The sequence below is a fragment of the Pseudophryne corroboree genome, chromosome 2 (assembly GCF_028390025.1).
Source record: "Pseudophryne corroboree isolate aPseCor3 chromosome 2, aPseCor3.hap2, whole genome shotgun sequence".
Taxonomy (NCBI): Eukaryota; Metazoa; Chordata; class Amphibia; order Anura; family Myobatrachidae; genus Pseudophryne; species Pseudophryne corroboree.
Window position 1 is genome coordinate 751,626,088 of NC_086445.1, and position 26,655 is coordinate 751,652,742.

Below are 26,655 nucleotides of genomic sequence, written 5' to 3' on the forward strand. Positions count from 1 at the left end.
AATAAATAGTGTGAAGCATACAGATAATGACGATGTGCTAAACTATCGCCTGAGCACTTTGTTCAATCATCTGGGAGGTCATCTGTTTTCAAAAGGGAGGGGAAGAGAACAGCCGGTAGTAAGGTAGGTTGCTGGAACGGTCACAGCTTGTTTCAAAATTCTGTAGGAAAAGAATGGTGGCAAACAACCCTATTTATTAATAATTATTCAGATAGCACTATATGAAGCTCTCTCACATCAGTCCTTATCCCACTGGAACTTGCAACCTATATTCCATGGCAACAAGGACAGATGGTCTGTGTTATTCAACTGTTCTCTATCTGATATAAAATCCCCCCCCCCCCCCCCCTTATGCTCACTTCTAATTGAATCTGCTGGTGTGCATTATAGGCAGAATTCTCACCTGGTATGTGTGGCTCTCAACCGTTCTTACAAAAAAAAAATAATAGAATTTTAAATACCTACTGGTAAATCCTTTTCTCGTAGTCCATAAGGGATATTGGGGACACATTAGTACGATGGGTATAGATGGGGTCCAAAGGAGCCAGTGCACTTACAATTTCTTCCACCGAGTGTGCTGGCTCCTCCCCTCTATGCCGCCTCCCACAGGCAGTTATAGGTAAAACAGTGCCCGAAGGAGAAAGGACATACTTGAGAGAAGGAACATAACAATGAGAAGTGTGGTGAGATTTACACACCAGCACACCACTAACATACAATGACCAGCAACGGCTGGCAACAAAACAGCAACAGCTGAACAGGTAACCATATAAAGAGAACCTGCAGAAAAGTCACCGCACAGAGGTGGGCGCCCAATATCCCTTATGGACTACGAGAAAAGGATTTACCAGTAGGTATTTAAAATCCTATTTTCTCTAGCATCCATATGGGATACTGGGGACACATTAGTACGATGGGGATGTCCCAAAGCTTCCAGAACGTGCGGAGACATCTGCAGCACCACCTGCCCAAACTGGGTGTCCTCTCTGGCCAGGGTATCAAACTTGTAGAACTTCACAAAGGTGTGCTTCCCCAACCAGGTAGCGGCTCTGCATAGTTGCAAGGCCGAGACTCCACGGGCAGCCGCCCAGGAAGAGCCCACCGATCTAGTAGAGTGAGCCTTTAGAGACTTAGGACCAGGTAAGGCTGCCGACACATAGGCCTGTTGGATAGTAAGTCGAATCCAACGAGCAATGGACTGCTTTGAAGCAGTGCAACCCTTCTTCTGTGCATCAGAGCACGAACAAGGAATCTGTATTTCTGATCCGAGCTGTACGCTTGACATAGATCTTCAAGGCCCGCACAGCATCCAATGCCTTCGGAAGAGCAGAAGCGTCAGAACAGGATGGAATCACAATAGGTTGATTCAGATGAAACGCGGAAACAAACCTTCGGCAGGAACTGCCGTCTAGTCCAGAGCTCCGCTCTGTTCTCATAAAAGACCAAATACGGACTTTTATACGACAAGGCCCCCCAATTCTGAGACACGTCTAGCAGAAGACAGGGCCAGTAACATCACAGTCTTCCACGTGAGGTACTTGTCTTCTACCGTCATCAAAGGTTCAAACCAGGAGGACTGTAGAAATCGTAATACCACATCCAAATCCCAAGGAGCCGTAGGCAGTACATGAAGCACCCCTTGCAAGAAGAAGGTCTGAACTTCAGGCAGTATAGCAAACTTATTTTGGAAGAAGATTGAAAGAGCCGAAATTTGAACCTTAATGGATCCCAGACGTAAGCCTTGATCCACTCCAGCCTGCTGGAAACGAAGGAATCTTCCCAAGTGAAAATCGGCAGATGGATATGTCCATTTCTCGCACCAGGACACATATCTCCGCCAGATATTATGATAGTGTTTTTATGTCACAGGTTTCCTGGCTGGCACCATAGTGGCAATGACCTTTTTGGAACGTTCCTTGTGAGCTAGGATGTACCGCTCAATTTCCATGCCGTCAAGTGAAGCTCCATTAAGTCCAGGAAGACTAACGGGCCTTGTTGAAGAAGATCTCTTCTGAGTGGTAGAGGCCAAGGGTCTTCGACGGACATGACCAGAAGATCCGTGTACCCTGCTCTCAGGGGCAAGCAGAATTGCTAGTACTCCTTGATGCTGGATCCTCTTGAACACCTTTGGGATCAACGGAATCAGAGGAAATATGTAGACCAGCTGGTAAGGCCAAGGTGACGTCAGTGCATCCACTGCGCACAGCTGAGGGTCTCTGGTTCGCAAGCAATGTTTCTTGTTGAGGCGAGACGCCATCATGTCTATCTGGAGGCAACCCCATTGGTCAATGATCTGTTGCAACACTTGAGGATGTAGGCCCCACTCACCTGGGTGGAGATCGTGGCGACTTAGGAAGTCCGCTTCCCAATTGTCCACTCCCGGAATGAAGATTGCGGACAGTGCTAGCGCATTTCTTTCCACCCAGAGGAGTATTCTTGATACTTCTTGTATGCAGGCCCTGCTTTTTGGCCCACCTTGTCGATTGATATACGCCACAGCCGTGGCCCTGTCCGACTGTACCTGGATTGCTTGATCCCGGAGCAGAAGGGAGGCCTGAATCAGGGCATTGTAGATAGCCTGAAGTTCCAGGATGTTGATCGGACGTAGGGCTTTTTGGGTAGACCACCTGCCCTGGAACTGCATCCCTTGGGTGACAGACCCCCATCCTCTCAGACTCGCATCTGTCGTGAGGAGAATCCAATCCTGAATTCCGAAGCAACGACCTTCCTGGAGACTGGAAGACTGCAGCCACCACAGGAGTGAAATCCTGGCCCGGGGTGACAGTTGGATCATCCGGTGTATCTGAAGATGAGAACTGGACCACTGGTTCAGGATGTCCAGTTGAAAGAGTCTGTTATGGAACTGTCCATACTGGATGGCCTTGAATGAGGCTACCATCTTTCCCAACAATCTTATGCAAAGATAAATGGAAACTCGAGTCGGTCGGGGAACCATTTCCTGGAGAGTTCTCACTTTGTCCTCTGGGAGGAACACTTTCTGCACCACAGTATCCAGTAGCATTCCCAGAAACAAGAGCTGCTGAGATGGCTTCAGGTGGGACTTCTGTAAATTGAGGATCCACCTGTGGTGGGACAGGTGGTGTATAATGCGATCTATATGGAGCAGTAGGAGCTCCCTGGAACTCGCTTCTATCAGGAGATTGTCCAGGTAAGGGACCACATTGACCACCTGGACCCTGAGCTGGAACATAATTTCCGCCATCAACTTCGTGAATACCCTCGGAGCTGTAGATAGGCCAAAGGGTAACGCCTGGAACTGGTAGCGATTGTTCAGCAGGGCGAACCTCAAATAGGCCTGATGAGGCGGCCAAATTGGGATATGGAGGTAGGTGTCCTTGATATCCAGGGACACTAGGAATTCCTGAGGTTCCAGGCCTGCGATCACTGCTATCAAAGATTCCATCTTGAATATGAAAACCTTTAGGTAAGGATTCAAGGATTTCAGATTCAAAATTGGCCTCACAGAACCATCTGATTTTGGCACAGCGAACAGACTGGAGTAGTAGCCTTGTCCTTGCTGTTGCAGGGGTACAGGAACAATGACTTGGGACTGGACCAACTTTATGATGGCCTGTAGAAGCGTAACATGCATATTTTCCAAAGCTGGTAAGCTTGATTTGAAAAACTGTTGGGGAGGAGCACTGTTGAACTCAAGCTTGTAACCCTGAGAAATAAGGTCCCTTACCCAGGAGTCCTGGCAGGAACTTTCCCAGATGTGGCTGAAGTGACGTAACCGGGCTCCCACCTCGAGAACTTTCTACCCTCAGGGTCAAATGGGAATGTATGGAAAAACCATTTTGACACCTGATATTTTTTATCTGGATTCTTCCAGGCTAGCTTAAATAAACCATCTTATTCTTTAGAATCAGGAAATGTGACAGTTTGTCTTGAGGGAGGAAAAACAACTGACTTGCAGTGTCCTCTAGGGGGAGCTTTACCACATCCCTTATAGCTAAAATGAGGGGTTCAATACCCTGTGTAGGAGTGGAATCCCCACCTATGGCATCCACATTGTCCCCATCATCCTGTACATCATCAGCAGTATCTGATAGAAGTGCAAGTAAAGCACGTTTATGTGGACCTGCAGTAGAAAGGGGGGGATGGGGAACATCAGTCCTGGCAGCTAGATCTGCTACTGCTTTTAGCAGTTCTTGTTTTTTGTTGGCATTTGCAGTGAGCTGAGATGACATATCAGACATCATAGTTTTGATAGCCCCCAGCCAGGTGGGCTCGTGACTCTCCCCCTTATTGTCCCCAGCATTTTGTGAGGACTGACTACACTGCTCACATGATATGGAAAGAGGGGAGAATCTGGCATTATACACACTGCATAACTTTTGTTTTACCATAATGAAAACACAATACACATACAATACAGACTTATTTACAATGCAAGCCTGCCCTATTGCATGTGAGAGGAGATGCAGAGGAAGAGAGGACCCAGAACACCCAATGCTGCAGAGCCCCAGTGAGGCTGTCAGCGTTTTTACAGAACAGTGAGAACTGCTTATAATATGTAATTCCCTCTAGAGGAATAATATCTGTGCATAATTAGCGGCTCTCCCCCTAATCAACACCCTGGACCAGTGATCCAGCGTGTGACAGTCTGGAGGAGCTGTGTGAGGCTGCTGCTTATGCAGAGGACGTCGCCAAAATGCAGCTGAGCCCGCTCTGATGTAGCTTCGCCCCCCCCCCATAATATTACACAGTTATATTTATACTGGCCCTGTCTCCTAACTATGCTGTAGCCTTACATGAATGTTTGGTACAGCCATCGTTAGCCAGTCTCACGCTGGGGCTATAGCGGGTCCCCCCCAGAAGGGACCCGTTTTCCGCACCAAGAACCGGGGGACCCCCCCTAGCGGGGTCTCCGGCGTGTACTCCCTTCAGGCAGTGTTAGGGGTGTGCGGCGTGCTGCGACAGCCAAGGCGCAGTGCCCCGCTGAACAAACAACCCCTCCGGACGGTGGACCTGCAGCAGGGAAGCGGCTCTGCACCTCACAAGGCCGGTGACCGCCCCCTCCCCTAACTCCCACGGCGCAGGTATCGTCCAAACAGCATACCGAAATAAATAAAAGTTTAAAATGAAGAAAAACTCTGGAGCTAGCAGAGTGTGCAGCCTCTCCTGAGGGCATTTTTTTCTAAACTGCCTGTGGGAGGGGGCACAGAGGGGAGAAGCCAGCTCACCCAGTGGAAGAAATTTCAAGTGCACTGGCTCCTTTGGACCTCGTCTATACCCATCGTACTAATGTGTCCCCAATATCCCTTATGGATGCTAGAGAAAAAAATTCTGCAAGAACACACAGGATTTTGGTCATCACTAAAGTGTTTGGTACTAGAGTGTAAATGCGGAGACCAAACACTTTAAGAGACATCATGACACACTGCAGGCATTAAGACAGGAGATAGTATATTGCACAGATTCATAACTTTCAGGTTTATAAAGTATCATTAAAATGGTGCTTTAAAAAGATAAATGACATAAACAGTAACAAATACTGTACATATACTTGAGCCATTCCAACAGAGACATTATGCTCTCAACAATCCCACTAATTTACAATTACATTTTCTTAAGAACCAATTTACTTTTAATACATAAAACATTAAAAATGACAACCTTTCATGGATCCACTCATTCAGCACTGATAATGAATTAAGAGTTAAATTCTGTAGCATAGCATACTGTATTTTTAAGAAGAGCGCATGTTGGAAGGGGGTGTGGTTCATCAAATCGACAGTATCTAGGTCGACAATGTTTAGGTCGACCACTATAGGTCGACATGGATGGAAGGTCGACAGGGTTTCTAGGTCGACATGTGCTAGGTCGACAGGTCTAAAGGTCGACATGAGGTGGTTTTTTTGTGTCGTTTTCTTCGTAGAGTGACCGGGATCCCAAATTAGTGCACCGCGTTCGCTCGCCATGCTTCGGGCATGGTGCCTTCGCTTGGCACACTTTACCATTCCAATCGTAGTCCACGTGGATCGTTAAGTATGAAAAAATAAAAAAAAGAATTTATTTTTTTTAAACTCATGTCGACCTTTAGACCTGACGACCTAGCACATGTCGACCTCGAAACCCTGTCGACCTTCCATCCATGTCGACCTAGTGACTGTCGACCTATAGTGGTCGACCTAAACATTGGCGACCTAGATACTGTCGATCTTCAGACCGGATCCCGTTGGAAGGTAATGTCACACTGCCGTTTTTCATTTCCCATATAAAGTACAGCGTAAACCTGCTATAAAATAACTGCTTATTTCTATTAGAAGGATAAATAGGACAATAGGGGGAGCTGTATGATGCACTGAAAACAGTGGAAAAAGTGCCCATAGCAACTAATTATTAAAGAAAGCACTTGGTAAATGCAATCATTAAGCAGACTGATCAATATAGGCAACTTTACCGTTTTCACTGCTTGATACATCTCCATCACTTTTTTTGTTTTAATAGTAATTCAGTCATACCCCACAGTTGCAAGGTACAGCATCAATTCCAGTCCTGTCCCACCCACAGACAATACACTGTTGTTGTAAACTATTACTTCACAGGCTATTGTGACAGAATTTTGTGGATGGCGAGACACCACATAAATCAGGCCATTTTGGAGGAGGGCACGGAGGCCAGCGCCATTTTAAACAACGTTGATTTCAAAATAAAGAGCAGCTGGAGGGGTGACAGTTGGGTAAATGGAAGCTGGAGGGCGCTACCGAGCAGAGTGAAGCATATCAAGAGATAACCAACTGAGAGGGAAAGACATAGAAACATAGAATTTGACGGCAGATAAGAACCATTTGGCCCATCTAGTCTGCCCCCCCCCCCCCCCCTTTTTTTTTTTTTTTATCCGTTAGGCAATCTCAACCCTTTTTGAACCTTAATTCTTTGTAAGGATATTCATATGTCTATCCCAAGCATGTTTAAATTGCTCTACAGTCCTGGGGGGAGTCAATCCGACCCGTTCGCACGCAGCTGTTTTTTTTAGCTGCGGTGCAAATTGGTCGGGACTGCGCACGGGAATTGCCGGGAACAAGGAAAGCGGTCGCAGTGGCGATCCACAAGAAGATTTATACGAGGAAGGCGTGTCGGGGCGGCAAATGACCGTTTTCCGGGAGTGGTCCAGTGAACGCAGGCGTGTCCATACGTTTTGAGGGCGGATGTCTGACGTCAAATCTGGGACCTGCTGGATCCGTTGCAAAGGGTAACTAGGTATAGGGCTAGTCTCGTGTTGCTTGAAACTTTTTTAGCATAGCAGGGCTGCACAAGCGATCGCAGCCCTGCTAAGCTAAAATACACTCCCCCATAGGCAGCGTCTAGTTGATCGCACGAGCAGCAAAAAGTTGCTACGTGCGATCAACTCTGAATGACCCCCTTAGCCTCTACCACCTCTGATGGGAGACTATTACACTTATCCACTACCCTTTATGTGAAGTAATTTTTCCTTAAATTTCCCCTGAACTTCCCCCCCCCCTCCAGTCTCAGTGTTTCCCTCCTGAGCTTTGTTAAAACCCTTGATATATTTTAAAGTTTCTATCATGTCCCCCCTTTCCATTCTCTCCTCCAAACTATACATGTTAAGATCTTTTAGCCTTTTCCGGGTAAGTTTTGTGATGTAGGCCATGCACCATTTTAGTTGTCCTTCTTTGTACACTCTCTACTGTATTTATATTCTTCTGGAGATATGGTCTCCAGAACTGGACACAGTATTCCAGATGGGGCCGTACTAATGACATACACAGTGGCATTATCACTTTTTGTCCTGCTAGCGATTTCTCTCCATGCAACCAAGCATCTGACTTGCCCTTCTCATTGCTTTGTTGCATTGCTTTCCTGCCTTCAAGTCACTTGAAAAAATGACTCCTAAATCCCTTTCCTCCTCAGTAGTTTCCATTATAGTACCCTTGATACTATATTTAGCCAGTGCCGTTTCTAGGGGCGGGCGAGCCGTGCAACCGCACGGGGCGCCCGCCGCGGCACTTTGTTAATCCTTGTCGCCTCTCCCGAGCGCTCCTGCTCGGGGGGCGGAGTTTCGCGAAATGATGCGTTGCGCCGTGACGTCACGACGCAAACGCGTCATTCCGCAAAGCCCCGCCCCCCGAGCAGGAGCGCTCGGGAGAGGCGACAAGGAGAACGAGAAGCAAGAAGGAGGAGGCGGCCGGCGCGAGGGACGTGAGGCGGCGGGACCGAAGAGCGGGAAGACGTAAGTATTCTCTCTCCCCCCCCCCCCCTCTCCTCAGCTTGAAACCTGCCTGCCGCACTGTGTAAAATGGGGGCACCTGCCTATGGGGATACCTGCCTGCCACACTGTGTAATATGGGGGCACCTGCCTATGGGGATACCTGCCTGCCACACTGTAATATGGGGGCACCTGCCTATGGGGATACCTGCCTGCCACACTGTGTAATATGGGGGCACCTGCCTATGGGGATACCTGCCTGCCACACTGTGTAATATGGGGGCACCTGCCTATGGGGACACCTGCCTGCCACACTGTGTAATATGGGGGCACCTGCCTGCGTCCTGTGTAATATGGGGGCACCTGCCTGCGTACTGTGTAATATGGGGGCACCTGCCTATGGGGATACCTGCCTGCCACACTGTGTAATATGGGGGCACCTGCCTATGGGGACACCTGCCTGCCACACTGTGTAATATGGGGGCACCTGCCTGCGTACTGTGTAATATGGGGGCACCTGCCTGCGTACTGTGTAATATGGGGGCACCTGCCTGCGTACTGTGTAATATGGGGGCACCTGCCTGCGTACTGTGTAATATGGGGGCACCTGCCTGCGTACTGTGTAAAATGGGGGCACCTGCCTGCGTACTGTGTAAAATGGGGGCACCTGCCTGCGTACTGTGTAAAATGGGGATACCTGCCTGCGTACTGTGTAAAATGGGGATACCAGCCTTCCGCGCTGTGTAATATGGGGACACTTGCCTGCTGTAATGTGTAAAAAGGGGACTTTTTTATTTTTATTTTTTCCCCACTGTGGTGGGTGTGATGATATTAGATGAGGCCATGCCCACTTTAATGAGACCACGCCCATTTTAATCAGGCCACACACCCTTGTCGGGAGCGCGCGCGCGCGCGCGCCTACGGCGCGCGCATGCTTTTTCTTTTTATGGCTATATGGGGGGGGGTCCCACACTTTTTTTTTTTTTTTTTTAGAGCAATGGGGGAGGGGGGGGGGGGGGGCGCATTTTGAAATCTCGCACTGGGAGCCAAATTGTCTAGAAACGGCCCTGTATTTAGCCTTTGGGTTTTTGAGACCCAAGTGCATGATTTTGCATTTTTTATCATTAAACTGTAGTTGCCACGTTCTTGACCATTTCTCAAGCCTACCTAGGTCATCAATCATTTGTTATACCCCTCCCTTTTGCATATCTTGTATAATCTGCAAAAAGGCATACTTTCTCTTCAATACCATTTGCAATGTCACCAACAAAGATATTAAAGAGAACTAGACCAAGTACAGATCCCTGGGGTACTCCACTGGAAACATTTCCCTCCATAGATTGCACTCCATTTACTACAATTGTGTTTCCTATCCTGCAACCAGGTTCTTAACCATTTAACTGTTTTGTAATCCACCCCCACGCTTTCAAGTTTATTTAGCAGTCTGCGATGTGGGACAGTGTCAAATGCCTTACTAAAGTCTAGATATGCTCCCCATTGATCTACATGAAGAAGTCACAGGGGGCCAAATCTGGAGAATACGGCAGCAATTTGTGGCCCAAGTTTGCTATGGGACGAGTGTGCCACTGCATTGTTGTGGTGGAACAGCACTTTTTTCTTCACCAAGTGGGTCCGTTTTCTCTTCAATGCGTCGTCAAATCTGCCCAATAATTGAGCATAATACTGCCCTGTGATCGTTCTTCCCTTTTCCCAAATAGTCGATGAAGATTATGCCTTTCGAATCCCAGAAAACGGTGGCCATGACCTTTCCAGCCGATGGAAGAGTCTTTGCCTTCTTTGGTGCACGTTCGCCGGGTGAAGTCCACTGTTTTGACTGTTCCTTTATTTCTGGCGTGTAGTGATGGATCCATGTTTCATCAACAGTCACGAAACGGTGCAGAAACTCCTTCTGATTGCACTTAAACAGGTCCAAACACTGCTTCAAAGTGGTCATTCGATTCTGCCTGTTGTCCACAGTGAGCAAAACCCATCTTGCCGATAGCTTTGTCATGCACAAATGTTCATGTAGGATATTCTGCACACGTTCAAATGAGAGGCCTATGATCTCAACAATCTCTCTGATCTTCACTAGCCGGTCTGCCAATGCGATATCATGTATTTTGTTGACCATTTCATCCATAGTCACCTGAATTGGGCGACCTGGACGCTCTTCATCGAGGACGGATGTACGACCATGCTTGGATTCATTGAACCAATATCTGATGGTTGTCATCGAAGGTGAAAGGTCCCCATAAACGGCTTCCAACGAATCTTCGATTTCCTCACACGTCTTCCCATCCAAAAACAAAAATCTAATCACTGATCGGTACTGTACTTTCTCCATAGTTAGAAAAAACTCAAACTTGCTCACTTCCAACAGGTACCAAAACAAAAGTACACAATGAATTTATCTGAAATTCTGACAGACGTCGTTTGACAGATGACACTAAACGATAAAATACAGGTTTGATGTCAGGGTCGCCATCTGTCTTCAAACACGGGTACTTAAAGTATGTATGTATGTATGTATGTATGTATGTATGTATGTATGTATGTATGTATATATATATATATATACACATATATATATACACACATATATATACACACATATATACACACACACACACACACACACACACTACAGTGCTGCAACATTACTACTATCAGACTCCTAGTTGTGTAGTCACATACAGGCTCAGATGAGGTCCAGATTACCAGCATTCCTGTCCCTTACAGAGTCTGCATCGGATTTCATAGTGATCTGGACATTGGTATTTGGGTTAAAGGACCCTCCATTACTGAAAGGGACATTTGTATCGTTCTAGCAGAATGCATAGTATGTTAGATTTATATGAAAATTCAGTTTTTGTGTAGGTTGACAGAATTCGTCCAAAGAAACATACTGCAATTTTATAGTAACAGCCTGTGAAATATTTAATAGGTTTATAGGTCCCTTACTACTTGTATTGGTAGTAGAAAGACTATCCATATAATCACTGTAAGCTCGGTAGCACAATCCTATTGCTGGTGGATAGAGACAGTGACTTAATCGCAAAGCCTTTGCTTGGCTCTACATAAAGCTGTGTGACATGGTCTGCTTAAAAAAAAATAATGTATTGAAATGGAAAGTGTTTATTGTTTATTCAGATTTGGACACTTTTCCATAACATCCCTTTCAGCATTTTTAAAAGCAACTGAAGTTACTGAAGCTTGTGTGTGACATTCTGTCATATTTACTTGTAGAAATTATTTCAATACTGAGCAATAAGATGGTGCAATGTGGGGTGAAAAGTGCTGCTGTGACACTAGCTTAAAGCTGGAAAAATGCAAAAAATTTATAGCAGCTATGTGACACCAACCTAAGGGGAGAATTCAATTCAAAGTGATCTGCCACCAGACATTAATGGGATGTCTGACTGCGCACATTAACATCTATAATGGTATAAAAGCTCTGCTAATTTTTTTAAATTTAAAATTCTCCAAAATACTGGTCGCAAAATGCCTTCACCCAACTGTTATGGAGGCATTTTGGGTCATTGCTATAGATTTAAGTACCCCCTAAGGGTGTTGTCACAAAAGAGTTTTTCACACAGCAGAAGAACACATAGGAAAAGTTGTATTAAGCGATTTTCTGCCGGAAAGTTCTACATACAGTAGTAGTGCAGTACTTTATTCACAGCTTGCGTAGTAGAAAGAGACTGTTGGCAGCTGTCTTATCTGGTAAGTGCTGGGGAAAAAATCTCTCCTCCTTCTAATTAAGCTATTTAAATACACTGTGTGATACTATTTAGGCTTAACCCATCTGCTTTTATTAGACCACAATTAAATAAAGTACGACAATAACAGTAGCAGCCCTTGCGGGCTCGGTGGCTCACTACAGGTTCTATTCCCACCCTATGGGTGTTGTGGGAATACAAGTGGAAATAGTCCCTGTTGGTCGGCATGCCGACCGTCGGGCTATTCATTGTTCGGGAATCCCGGTATCGGTATAGTGACTGGCGGTCTCCCGACCGCTGGTCACATAACCGCATCCCCCATATTTATATTAATATGCGAACAATGCTGGGATACACTCACTTTTGAAATAAAATTACCTACCGGTAAATCCTTTTCTCGTAGTCCATAAGGGATATAGGGGAGACTTAGTACGATGGGGTATAGACAGGGTCCAAAGGAGCCGGTGCACTTTAAATTTCTTTAACTGAGTGCTGGCTACTTCCCTCTATGCCCCCTCCCACAGGCAGTTATAGGTAAAACAGTGCCCGAAGGAGAAAGGACATACTTGAGAGGAGGAACATAACAAAGAGTGGCAAGATTTTCACACCAGCACACCACTAACATACAACGACCAGCAATGGCTGGCAACAAAAACAGCAACAGCTGAACAGGTAACCATATAAAGAGAACCTGCAGAAGAGTCAACGCACAGAAGCGGGTACCCAATATCCCTTATGGAGTATGAAAAAAGGATTTACCGGTAGGTAATTAAAATTCTATTTTCTCTAGCATCCATAAGGGATATTGGGGAGACTTAGTACGATGGGGACGTCCCAAAACTTCCAGAACGGTCGGGAATGTGCGGAGACGTCTGTAGCACAGTCTGCCCAAACTGGGAATCCTCTTTGGCCAGGGTTTCAAACCTGTAGAACTTTACAAAAAAGCGTTCTTCCCCGACCAGGTAGCAGCTTGGCATAGCTGCAAGGCAGAGACACCATGGGCAGCCGCCCAAGAAGAGCCCACTGATCTAGTAGAGTGGGCCTTCAGAGACTTCGGCATAGGTAAGGCTGCCGATGCATAGGCCTTTTGGATAATAAGTCGGAGCCAACGAGCAATGGACTGCTTCGAAGCAAGGCAACCCTTTTTCTGCGCATCATATAGCATGAACAAGGAAACAGTCTTTCTGATTCGAGCTGTTCTCTTGACATAGATCTTCAAGGCTCGCACAACATCCAATGCCTCCGGAGGAGCAGAAGTGCCAGAACGTGACGAAACCACAACAGGCTGATTCAAGTGGAACGCAGAGACGACCTTCGGCAGGAACTGCTGCCTAGTCCTGAGCTCCGCTCTGTCCCATAAAAGACCAAGTAGGGTCTTTTACACGCTAAGGCCCCCAATTCTGAAACACGCCTAGCAGACGCCAGTAACATCACCGTCCTCCACGTGAGGTACTTGTCTTCCACCGTCATCAGAGGTTCAAACCAGGAGGACTGTAGAAATTCCAACACTACATTCAAATCCCAGGATGCCGTTGGCAGCACAAAGTGAAGTTGTATGTGTAGTACCCCTTGCAAGAAGATCTGAACTTCTGGCAACACTCAATTTTCTTTCAGAAGAAATTGGCAGAGAGCAAGAAATCTGGACCTTAATGGAACCCAGACGTAAGCCTTTATCCACACCAGCCTGCAGGAAACGTTTCAAGAGGAACTATGCAGGCGGATAAGTGCATTCCTCGCACCAAGAGACATCTTCTCCAGATATGATGATAGTGTTTTGACGTCACAGGTTTCCTGGCCTGAACCATGGTAGCAATAACCTAACCTTTTTGGAAAGGACTTTGTGAGCTAGGATGTTCTGCTCAACCTTCATGCTGTCAAACGAAGTTGCTGTAAGTCCGGGTAGACGAACGGTCCTGGTTGAAGATCTCTTCTTAGTGGCGGAGGCCAAGGGTCTTCGACGGACATGTCCAGAAGAGTCGCGTACCAAGCCCTCCGAGGCCAATCTGGGGCAATCAGAATTGCCTGAACTCTTTGATTCCTGACTCGCTTGAGCACCCTTGGGAGCAATGGAATCGGAGGAAACAGGTAGACCAGCCGGTAAGGCCACGGCGATGTTAGGGCATCTACTTCCCTCGTCTTAGGGTCCCTGGTTAGTGAGCAATACCAATGAAGCTTCATGTTGAGTCGAGAAGCCACCATGTCTATTTGTGGGCAATCCCACCGGTCGATGATCTGCTAAAACACCTGATGGTGAAGCCCCCACTCTCCCAGGTGGAGATTGTGATGACTCAGGAACTCCACTTTCCAGTTGTCTACTGCCGGAATGAAGATTGCGGACAGTGCTCTTTCATTTCTTTATGCCCAGAGGAGTATTTTTGGCACCTCTCGCATTCAGGCCCTGCTTTTTGTCCCTCCTTGTCGATTGATGTACGCCACTGCATTGTGGCATTGTCCGACTGTACCTGGATCGCGTGAACCCTGAGTAGAGGAGAGGCCTGAAGCAGAGCATTGTAGATCGCCGAAAGTTCCAGAATGTTGATCGGAAAGGAGGGCTTCGTGGGTTGACCACCTGCCTTGGAACTGAGCCCCCTGGGTGACAGCTCCCCATCCTCTAAGACTCGCATCTGTCTTAAGGAGGATCCAATCCTGAATCCCGAAACTTAGGCCTTGAAGGACTGCAGCCAACACAGGAGAGAAATCCTTGCCTGAGGTGACAGCCAAGTTATCAGAAGCATCTGAAGATGTGATCCGGACCACTTGCTCAGGAGATCCAATTGAAAAAGTACTTGCTTGGAATCTTCCATAATGGATCGCCTCGTACGAGGCAACCGTTTTTTCCTGCAATCTTCTGCAAAGATGGATGGATACCCGAGGAGGCCGGAGAACCATGCGGACCATCTCCTTAAGTGTTCTCGCCTTGTCCTCTGGGAGGAACACATTTTGGGCCACAGTATCCAGCAACATTCTCAGGAACAGGAGACTGAGTGGGCTCCAGGTTGGACTTCTGTCACACCACAGGTGGATCCTCAATTTACAGAAGCTGGATAGTGCTGTCTATATGGAGCAATAAAAGCTCCCTGGATCTTGCTCTGATCAGTAGATCGTCCAGATAAGGGACAACATTGACCCCGGAGTTGGAACATCATCTCCGCCATCACCTTCATGAACACCCTCGGAGCTGTGGACAGGCCAAAGGGCAGTGCTTGGAACTGGTAGTGATCGTTCAGCAGGGCAAACCTCAGGTAAGCCTGATGAGGTGGCCAAATCGGGATATGGAGATAGGAGTCTTTGACCTCAAGGGAGACCACGAACGTCTGTTCTTCCAGGCTCGCAATCACTGTTCGCAAAGGATTCCATCTTGAACTTGAAAACCTTTAGGTAAGGATTCAAGGATTTTAGAGATTCAAAATGGGCCTTACTGAACAGTCTGGTTTCGGTACCACGAACAGGTTGCTGTAGTAACCCTGTCCCTGTTGTTGCAGCGGCACTAGAACAAGGACTTGGGATTGGACCAATTTTAGGATGGCCTGTTGCACCGTAACACGCGTATCCTACAAAGCTGGCAAATTTAATTTGAAAAATCGTTTGGGAGCAGCACTGTCAAACTCCAGCTTGTAGCACTGAGAAATTAGGTCCTTGACCCAGGTATCCTGGCAGGGACTTTCCCAGATGCGGCTGAAGTGACGCAGCTGAGCTCACACCTCGAGATCCCCTCAGGGTGGGTGGGCACCGTCATGCTGAGGCCTTAGTGGAAGCAGTACTGGTGTTCTCCTGAGAACTGTCGATTGTTGGTTTTCTTGTCTTACCTGTGGTGCCTCTAGCCGCATTGCTACACCCCTGTACCAGTTTTCCAGCATTATCTGAGTGTCTGGAGGAGCTGTGTGTGCCTACTGCTGCAGCTGTAAGCAGAGGAAGGTGACAAAACGCAACTGGTCCCAGTCTGAGGAAGCTCCGCCCCCTGTAATGGCGCCGGAGTTTCTGTAGTTTTTATATTGGCAAGTCTCCCCATGAGTAGAAAACATCACACAAGTGCTAGCTTTACCCACTGCTGCCAGTGTACGCAGGGGGGCTGTAGCGGGTCCCCCCCAGGAGGGTCCTGTATGCCACCCCTGCGTTCTGCCGCACCATGAACGGGGGGACCCCCTAGCGGGGCCCCCCGGATTGTACTCGTCACCGATGTCACCTTCAGACTAATGTTAGGGGGGTGCGACGTGCTGCGATTGTGACCGCCAAGGCGCAGTGCCCTGCTGTACAACAACCTCTCAGAACGGTGGTCCTGCAGTGGGGAAGAGGCTCTGACACCTCGCAAGGCCGGTAACTGCCCCCCCCCCCCCTAACTCCCATGGTGCAGGTATGCTGTTGCCCAAACAGCATACCGAAAATAACAAAGATTGAAAAAGAAACTCAAGAAAAATTCTGGAGCTTGCAAAGTGTGCACCCTCTCCCGAGGGTACTTTTTTCTAAACTGCCTGTGGGAGGGGGCATAGAGGGGAGGAGCCAGCACCCAGTTGAATAAATGTATAATGCACCGGCTCCTTTGGGCCCCGTCTACACCCCATCGTACTATGTCTCCCCAATATCCCTTATGGATGCTAGAGAAAGATTAATAATTCAATCCTCAAATTTACAATAGAAGTACAAATAATAAATAGGCTTTTGGTACTTACCAGATAAATCCTTTTCTTTGAATCCATAGGAGGCACTGGAGTACTCTTGGGATATGGATGGTGCGATAACAGGGACAGACACATTTAAATATTTAAATGTGTAACCCTCCTCCTCCTCCATATTCCCCAGATGCCTCAGTGTTTTTTCAGTGCTGAGACAAACCGGAGCGAAAGAGGATGAACAATGGAGAATTACATATAACATTATAATATAACAAATTGAAACGTAAACAGATAATCACCTTAACCTTTAAACAAGCAGGTGATAAAGTGTACTATAAGTATAAACGGAACCTACCACAACACAGGTGAAACTGCTCTGGGTGGGCGTCCAGTGCCCCCTATGGATTCAAAGAAAAGAATTTATCTGGTAAGTACCGAAATCCTATTTTCTTTTTCATCCACTAGGGGTCACTGGAGTACTCTTGGGACATGCCAAAGTTTCTCCCAGAGCTGGTTGCCACCTGTAACAGTAGACGGTTAAAGCTAAATGCTGATGCCGTCAACTTAGAAAACTTGGAAAAGCGCACAAACGTGTGCACTGACAACCATGTAACCGCATGGCAAATTTATGTTGTGAAAACCACACGACCTGCTGCCCATGACATTGAAGTCGCTGAAATAGATGCAGGAGGTTTATAAACTAGTATGAAATTAAGCCTGACGAATAGTTAACTTAAATCGATCTAGCCAAGGTCTGTTTGGAAGCTGGCCAAATTATCTTAACTACATTATACTGAACAAACAACGTATATGTGTACAGTATGTACTGTTGATGTTCGGGCTACAACAATGCGAAGCACCTGAACCCCATTCAAAGTAGCTGGAGTTCCTGAACTTTCTGAGAAAGCATGAACCACGATTGATTAATTTATGAACTGAGGATACTACCTTAGCTAGAAAAGCAGAATTTGTTTGGAGGTCTGCTGCGTTATCATAAAACACTAGATATGGTGGTTTGTATGATAACGCACCTAATTCAGAACACAATTTGACAAAGTTAAGGCTAGGAAAACTTGTTTCCTATGTGAGAACTTAACCTCCACCTATTGTACGAGTTCAAAAAGTGGAGACTATAAAAAAAAAAACTAAAACTAGATTCAAGTCTTATGGCGCTGTAGGTGGTAAAAACGGAGGTTGAAACCTTGCAGAAACATATGTGCTGTTGGCAATAGAGCCAAACGCTGCTGAAAGAAATTGACAAAGCAGAAACATGCACTTTTAGTGTCTGTAAACGTAGTCCTTCATCTAATACCATCTTGAAGAAATAGCAAAAGACGGGATAGCCTGAAAGAAGATGTCGGAAACTTCCGAGCTTCACACCAACCAAAATAAGCTTGCCCAATTGTGTGATAATGAGCTGCTGTAACTGGCTTCCTTGCATGTAACATGGTTGGTATAACAGATTCTGGAATGCCCTCTCGTCTCAAGACAGCGGTTTCAACAGCGGGTCTGGGACTCCAGGTCGACAACAAAAAGGTCGACGCCAATTGGTTGACACCTTATGTCGACATGGACAAAAGGTCGACAGGGACAAGGTCGACATGGAAAAAGGTCGACATGAGTTTTTTTATGTTTTTTTGGTGTCGTTTTCTTCGTAGAGTGACCGGGAACCCCAATTAGTGCACCGCATCCGCTCGCCATGCTTCGGGCATGGTGCCTTCGCTCCGCTCCGCTTGGCACAGATTACCATTCCAATCGTAGTCCACGTGGATCGTTAAGTATGAAAAGGTTCCAAAAAATAAACAAAATTGTGAAAATCTAATGTCGACCTTTTTCCATGTCGACCTTGTTCCTGTCGACCTTTTGTCCATGTCGACCTAAGGTGTGTCGACCAATTGGCGTCGACCTAAGGTGTGTCGACCTTTTTGTTGTCGACCTGGAGTCCGGATACCTCAACAGCCACCCCGTGAAATGCAGCCGCGCTGAACTGGGGTAAAGAAATGGACCCTGTTGCAAAAAGTATAGACGTAGCAGAAAGGCCACGGATTATCAGCGAGTAGACAGCAGAGATCGGAGAACCACGCTCTACGAGGTTAATGAGGCGCAACTAGTATGACGGTCGTGGACTTCCCTTACTTCATTACATGACTAAACAGGGGGAATGGTGGAAATCGATACAAGGCTGTACGGCCACGCTATTGTGAAAGCACCCACTGCCTTTGGATATCTTGTTTTGGACACATACTTGGGTGTCTGATGATTTTGGCAAGATGTCATTAGATCCACCTGTGGGTAACCCCACCGCTGGACTAACATCTGGAACACTTGTGGATGTAACGTCCATGCTCCTTGGTGAAAATCCTGACGACTGAGTCAGTCTGTTTTCCAGGTGTCCACTACTGGAATAAACAGTGTCGATAAATTGAGCCGAGAATCACCCGGTGATATTATGAATAAAGAGACGTCTCGCATGGCCATGCTACTCCAAGTCTTTCTTTGTGTGTTGAAGTATTCGACTGTCGTCACGTTGTTTGACTGAACATGAACAGTGTGAGACTGTAAAGTGTGAACTGCCTATGCAGAGTCTTTTCCAGAGCATTGACAGTAATCTTTTCTGGCCTGACCACAGACCCGGAAGCTGACCATGTTGGACTTTAGCTGTCCAACAGTTGAGAATTGCGTCAGTGGTCAGAAAAATCCAATTACAGACGCTGAATCTTTTTCCCCTAGTGAAATTTTGTATCTGGAGCCACTTGAGAAGTGATACTCTGGCCCCTGGAGACAACTGCACTGTTTGATGAATTTGTAGATGAGAGCCCGACCACTGTACGAGCAGATTAAGGTGAAAAGGACGTGAGTGAAATATTACGAACTGGAGTGCTTGGAAAGAGGCCCTTATGTTTACTAACAATCGAATGCACTGAAACAGTCCATGGTTAGAGCACTAACTTTACCATGATGACGAATACTTTGTGCTTTTACCGCTGACCGGTAAAATCATGTTAAACTAGGCCAATGTACAGCCGGAAGTCATGCTGAAAGAGTATGTGTTGTTACAATGTCTTGAGTAGGTTGTCTAAGTACAGACATATTATCCCTTTCATGTATCTGAGTTGAGCAATGAACACAGACATCGCTTTTGTGAATACTGGAGTCACTGGTGAGAGACCAACCGACAGTGCCTGAGTGATAATGGGTTTGTTTTACCGCAAACTGAAAATACGCCTGTGTGGTGGCCAAATTGTAATGAGTAAGTACGCACTCTTGAGATTCAGTGAAAACCTGAATTCCTGTGGTTTAGACCCAAAATCACTGACCACAGTGATGACATCTTGAATCTGTAGTAAGTGACATACTGATTGAGCCCTGTTAGGTTCAATATCAGTATGACTGAGCCGTCCGGCTTTGGTACTACAAAAAGAATTGATATATAATCCCTGAACCAGTGTTCCGGATAAATTAAAACTTTACGAGAGACTGAATAGCGGTCAACAACACTGCCTTCTTGTCTGCTGATACAGGCAAACGTGTCCTTAAAAAAAAAAAAATGCATTGGTGGAAAACCATTGAACTGCATTGTGTAGTCTGAACTTGAAATTGCAGGCCACCTATCTGTTTTTGAAACAACGTCAAAAGAAATGTTTGAGGACATGCTCGCACAACCAAAGAGCAGAGAAAGGCTAGAAGGCCGTCATGCCATTGGTGTGTTAGCTGGCTTTGCGTGTGGACAACGGCTAGTGATTTGTTGAAAAGCACGTTCTCTACCACGTGTACTGTGTACGGTTGTTTGAGTATGGACTCAAAAGGACTGAGGTGTGAAAATTGTGAACACTGGACTATCGGATGTCCTTTTAGGATCTTGTGTGTGCAACGGTAGGAAAACAGACTTTCCCCCAGTAGCCTGAGAAATCTAATTTGTTGTAATAAGGACTAATAGCATATCGCCACCATAAGACAACGCCACTATTTGCGAATCAGCCTTGGCCTCAAAGCAGCCGCAATAATAACAAGAACTTACTTGGCCAACATCCAGATATACAGTAAGCAAATACTGTGTTGATTCGCAAATGTGACCGTTTAGAAGTAAAGGTAGTTTGAGAAATGACCCTGTTGTAGGCCTAACTTCAGTTGCATCGCCTATGCAAATAGTCATGTTAACCAAAACTCCAACTAAAGCAATTCTAAACACTACTGCTGCAGTATAAAAAGGACTTTAGCAAGGCTCTCAGCTTATGCTGCGACCATTCTTATAGCATTGTTACAGCTGGGACTGGAATAGTTAACTTTGTTAAACTAAAGAGTCCAGTGGTGACGAAACGTCACAGTTAGTTAGGGAAAACGAGATTTATGGTAAGAACTTACCATTGTTAAATCTCTTTCTGCGAGGTACACTGGGCTCCACAAGGAATAACATCGGGGTGTAGAGTAGGATCTTGATCCGAGGCACCAACAGGCTCAAAGCTTTAGACTGTTCCCAAGATGCACAGCACTGCATCCTCTATAACCCCGCCTCCATGCCAGTGAGCTCAGTTTAGTTAACCAGCCCAATGCAGTAGCAGGTACCAGAGACGACAACCGCTTGTAGCCAAATACACCACGCACTCATCACAGGAGAGGGTGTCAGCGGCTATGCCAATACCAACCCAAAAAAGCTAAGTGCGTCAAGGTGGGCGCCTTGTGGAGCCCAGTGTACCTCGCAGAAAGAGATTTAACAACGGTAAGTTCTTCTTACTATAAATCTTGATTTCTGCTGTGGGGTACACTGGGCTCCACAAGGCATAACATCGGGGATGTCCTAAAGCAGCTCCTTATGGGAGGGGACGCACTGTAGCGGGCACAAGAACCCGGGGTCCAAAGGAAGCATCCTGGGAAGCGGCAGTGTCAAAGGCATAGAACCTAATAAACGTGTTCCTCGAGGACCACGTAGCCGCCTTGCACAATTGTTCAAGGGTCGCACCACGATGGGCCGCCCAAGAAGGTCCAACCGAGCGAGTAGAATGTGCTTTTATGGTAGCAGGAACCGGACGACCAGCCTGTACATAAGCATGTGCAATCACCATTCTAATCCATCTGGCCAAAGTCTGCTTGGAAGCAGGCCAGCCACGTTTGTGAAAACCAAACACAAAAAAAAATAAGAATTTACTCACCGGTAATTCTATTTCTCGTAGTCCGTAGTGGATGCTGGGAACTCCGTAAGGACCATGGGGAATAGACGGCTCCGAAGGAGGCTGGGCACTCTAGAAAGATTTACGACTACCTGGTGTGCACTGGCTCCTCCCACTATGACCCTCCTCCAAGCCTCAGTTAGGACACTGTGCCCGGACGAGCTGACATAATAAGGAAGGATTTTGAATCCCGGGTAAGACTCATACCAGCCACACCGTACAACTCGTGATACTATATCCAGTTTGACAGTATGAAAACAACTGAGCCTATCAACAGATGGCTCAACAATAACCCTTTAGTTAGCAATAACTATTTACAAGTATTGCAGACAATCCGCACTTGGGATGGGCGCCCAGCATCCACTACGGACTACGAGAAATAGAATTACCGGTGAGTAAATTCTTATTTTCTCTGACGTCCTAGTGGATGCTGGGAACTCCGTAAGGACCATGGGGATTATACCAAAGCTCCCAAACGGGCGGGAGAGTGCGGATGACTCTGCAGCACCGAATGAGAGAACTCCAGGTCCTCCTCAGCCAGGGTATCAAATTTGTAGAATTTTGCAAACGTGTTTGCCCCTGACCAAGTAGCTGCTCGGCAAAGTTGTAAAGCCGAGACCCCTCGGGCAGCCGCCCAAGATGAGCCCACCTTCCTTGTGGAATGGGCATTTACAGATTTTGGCTGTGGCAGGCCTGCCACAGAATGTGCAAGCTGAATTGTACTACAAATCCAGCGAGCAATAGTCTGCTTAGAAGCAGGAGCACCCAGCTTGTTGGGTGCATACAGGATAAACAGCGAGTCAGATTTTCTGACTCCAGCCGTCCTGGAAACATATTTTCAGGGCCCTGACAACGTCTAGCAACTTGGAGTCCTCCAAGTCCCTAGTAGCCGCAGGCACCACAATAGGCTGGTTCAGGTGAAACGCTGACACCACCTTAGGGAGAAACTGGGGACGAGTCCTCAATTCTGCCCTATCCATATGGAAAATCAGATAAGGGCTTTTACATGATAAAGCCGCCAATTCTGACACTCGCCTGGCTGAAGCCAAGGCCAATAACATGACCACTTTCCACGCGAGATATTTCAGATCCACGGTTTTTAGTGGCTCAAACCAATGTGATTTTAAGAAACTCAACACCACGTTGAGATCCCAAGGTGCCACAGGAGGCACAAACGGGGGCTGAATATGCAGCACTCCTTTCACAAATGTCTGAACTTCAGGTACTGAAGCTAGTTCTTTTTGAAAGAAAATCGACAGAGCCGAGATCTGTACTTTAATGGAGCCTAGTTTTAGGCCCATATTCACTCCTGCTTGCAGGAAATGCAGAAATCGACCTAGTTGAAATTCATCCGTTGGGGCCTTTTCGGCCTCGCACCATGCAACATATTTCCGCCATATGCGGTGATAATGATTTGCCGTAACATCTTTCCTGGCTTTAATAAGTGTAGGAATGACTTCCTCCGGAATGCTCTTTTCCTTCAGGATCCGGCGTTCAACCGCCATGCCGTCAAACGCAGCCGCGGTAAGTCTTGGAACAGACAGGGCCCCTGCTGTAGCAGGTCTTGTCTGAGCGGCAGAGGCCACGGGTCCTCTGAGATCATCTCTTGAAGTTCCGGGTACCACGCTCGTCTTGGCCAATCCGGAACCACGAGAATTGTGTTTACTCCTCGCTTTCTTATTATTCTCAATACCTTTGGTATGAGAGGCAGAGGAGGGAACACATAAACAGACTGGTACACCCACGGTGTCACTAGAGCGTCCACAGCTATCGCCTGAGGGTCCCTTGACCTGGCGCAATATCTTTTTAACTTTTTGTTGAGGCGGGACGCCATCATGTCCACCTGTGGTTTTTCCCAACGGTTTACCAGCATCTGGAAGACTTCTGGATGAAGTCCCCACTCTCCCGGGTGGAGGTCGTGTCTGCTGAGGAAGTCTGCTTCCCAGTTGTCCACTCCCGGAATGAACACTGCTGACAGTGCTAGTACATGATTCTCCGCCCATCGGAGAATTCTTGTGGCTTCTGCCATTGCCATCCTGCTTCTTGTGCCGCCCTGTCGATTTACATGGGTGACTGCCGTGATGTTGTCTGACTGGATCAGCACCGGCTGGTGTAGGAGCAGGGATTTTGCTTGACTTAGGGAATTGTAAATGGCCCTTAGTTCCAGAATATTTATGTGAAGGGAAGTCTCCTGACTCGACCATAGTCCTTGGAACTTTATTCCCCGTGTGACTGCCCCCCAGCCTCGAAGGCTGGCATCCGTGGTCACCAGGACCCAGTCCTGTATGCCGAACCTGCGGCCCTCTAGAAGATGGGCGCTCTGCAGCCACCACAGTAGAGACACCCTGGTTCTTGGAGACAGGGTTATTAAGCGATGCATCTGAAGATGCGATCCGGACCATTTGTCCAACAGGTCCCACTGAAAGATTCTGGCATGTAACCTGCCGAAGGGAATTGCTTTGTAAGAAGCTACCATCTTTCCCAGGACCCGCGTGCAGTGATGCACCGATACCTGTTTTGGTTTCAGGAGGTCTCTGACTAGAGATGACAACTCCCTGGCTTTCTCCTCCGGGAGAAACACTTTTTTCTGGACTGTATCCAGAATCATACCCAGGAACAGTAGACGTGTCGTCGGAACCAGCTGTGACTTTGGGATATTCAGAATCCAGCCGTGCTGGTGCAGCACTTCCTGAGATAGTGCTACTCCCACCAACAACTGTTCCTTGGACCTCGCCTTTATTAGGAGATCGTCCAAGTACGGGATAATTAAAACTCCCTTTTTTCGAAGGAGTATCATCATTTCCGCCATAACCTTGGTAAATACCCTCGGTGCCGTGGACAGTCCAAACGGCAGCGTCTGGAATTGGTAATGGCAATCCTGTACCACAAATCTGAGGTACTCCTGGTGAGGATGGTAAATGGGGACATGCAAGTAAGCATCCTTGATGTCCAGGGATACCATGTAATCCCCCTCGTCCAGGCTTGCAATAACCGCCCTGAGCGATTCCATCTTGAACTTGAATTTTTTTACGTATGTGTTCAAGGATTTCAAATTTAAAATGGGTCTCACCGAACCGTCCGGTTTCGGCACCACAAATAGTGTGGAATAGTAACCCCGGCCTTGTTGAAGTAGGGGTACCTTGATTATCACCTGCTGGGAATACAGCTTGTGAATTGCCGCTAGCACCGCCTCCCTGTCTGAGGGAGCAATCGGCAAGGCAGATTTTAGGAACCGGTGGGGTGGAGACGCCTCGAATTCCAGTTTGTACCCCTGAGATACTATTTGAAGAATCCAGGGATCTACCTGTGAGCGAGCCCACTGATCGCTGAAATTCTTGAGGCGGCCCCCCACCGTACCTGGCTCCGCCTGTGGAGCCCCACCGTCATGCGGCGGACTTGGAAGAAGAAGCGGGGGAGGACTTTTGCTCCTGGGAACCTGCTGTTTGCTGCAGCCTTTTTCCCCTACCTCTGCCTCTGGACAGAAAAGACCCGCCTTTTCCACGCTTGTTTTTCTGGGTCCGAAAGGACTGAACCTGATAAAACGGCGCCTTCTTAGGCTGTGAGGGGACATGGGGTAAAAATGCTGACTTCCCAGACGTTGCTGTGGAAACTAGGTCCGAGAGACCATACCCAAATAATTCCTCACCCTTATAAGGCAAAACTTCCATGTGCCTTTTAGAATCTGCATCTCCTGTCCACTGGCGAGTCCATAAGCCTCTCCTAGCAGAAATGGACAATGCACTTACTTTAGATGCCAGCCGGCAGATTTCCCTCTGTGCATCTCTCATATATAAGACTGAGTCTTTGATATGGTCTATGGTTAGCAGAATCGTGTCTCTGTCTAGTGTGTCAATATTTTCTGACAGTTTATCTGACCACGCAGCGGCAGCACTGCACATCCATGCTGACGCAATAGCTGGCCTAAGTATAATGCCTGAGTGTGTGTATACAGACTTCAGGATCGCCTCCTGCTTTCTATCAGCAGGTTCCTTGAGGGCGGCCGTATCCGGAGACGGTAGTGCCACCTTTTTAGACAAACGTGTGAGCGCTTTATCCACCCTAGGAGGTGTTTCCCAACGTGACCTATCCTCTGGCGGGAAAGGGAACGCCATTAGTACCTTCTTAGGAATTACCAATTTTTTATCAGGGAAGGCCCACGCTTCTTCACACACTTCATTTAATTCATCTGATGGGGGAAAAACTACGGGTAGTTTTTTCTCCCCAAACATAATACCCTTTTTAGTGGTACCTGTATTTATATCAGAAATGTGTAACACCTCTTTCATTGCCTCAATCATGCAGTGAATGGCCTTAGTGGGCATCAGGTTAGACTCATAGTCGTCGACACTGGTGTCAGTATCAGTGTCGACATCTGCGTCTGCGATCTGAGGTAGCGGGCGTTTCAGAGCCCCTGATGACCTTTGAGACGCCTGGACAGGCACGAGCTGAGAAGTCGGCTGTCCCACATTTGGCATGTCGTCAAATTTCTTATGCAAGGAGTCTATACGTGCACTCATTTCTTTCCATAAGCACATCCACTCAGGTGTCTGCCCCGCAGGGGGTGACATCCCTTCTAAAGGCATCTGCTCCGTCTCCACATCATTATCCTCATCAAACATGTCGACACAGCCGTACCGACACACCGCACACACACAGGGAATGCTCTAACAGAGGACAGGACCCACAAAAGCCCTTTGGGGGGACAGAGTGAGAGTATGCCAGCACACACCAGAGCGCTATATAATGCAGGGACTAACTGAGTTATGTCCCCTATAGCTGCTTTTTCTATATAATGTATACTGCGCCTAAATTTAGTGCCCCCCCTCTCTTTTTTACCCTTTGGGGAGAGTCAGGGAGCTTCCTTCCAGCGGAGCTGTGAGGGAAAATGGCGCCAGTGTGCTGAAGGAGATAGCTCCGCCCCTTTTCCGCTGACTATTCTCCCGCTTTTTCCTATATTCTGGCAGGGG

At 47.2% G+C, this 26,655-nt stretch overlaps 1 protein-coding gene across 1 annotated transcript in view; it reads right to left on the reverse strand.

Moving 5' to 3' along the window:
- The window catches only part of BCAS2 (BCAS2 pre-mRNA processing factor), a 102,730-nt gene that overhangs the window by 28,169 nt on the left and 47,906 nt on the right, over positions 1-26,655 (reverse strand). The gene's annotated exons all lie outside the window — the stretch shown is intronic.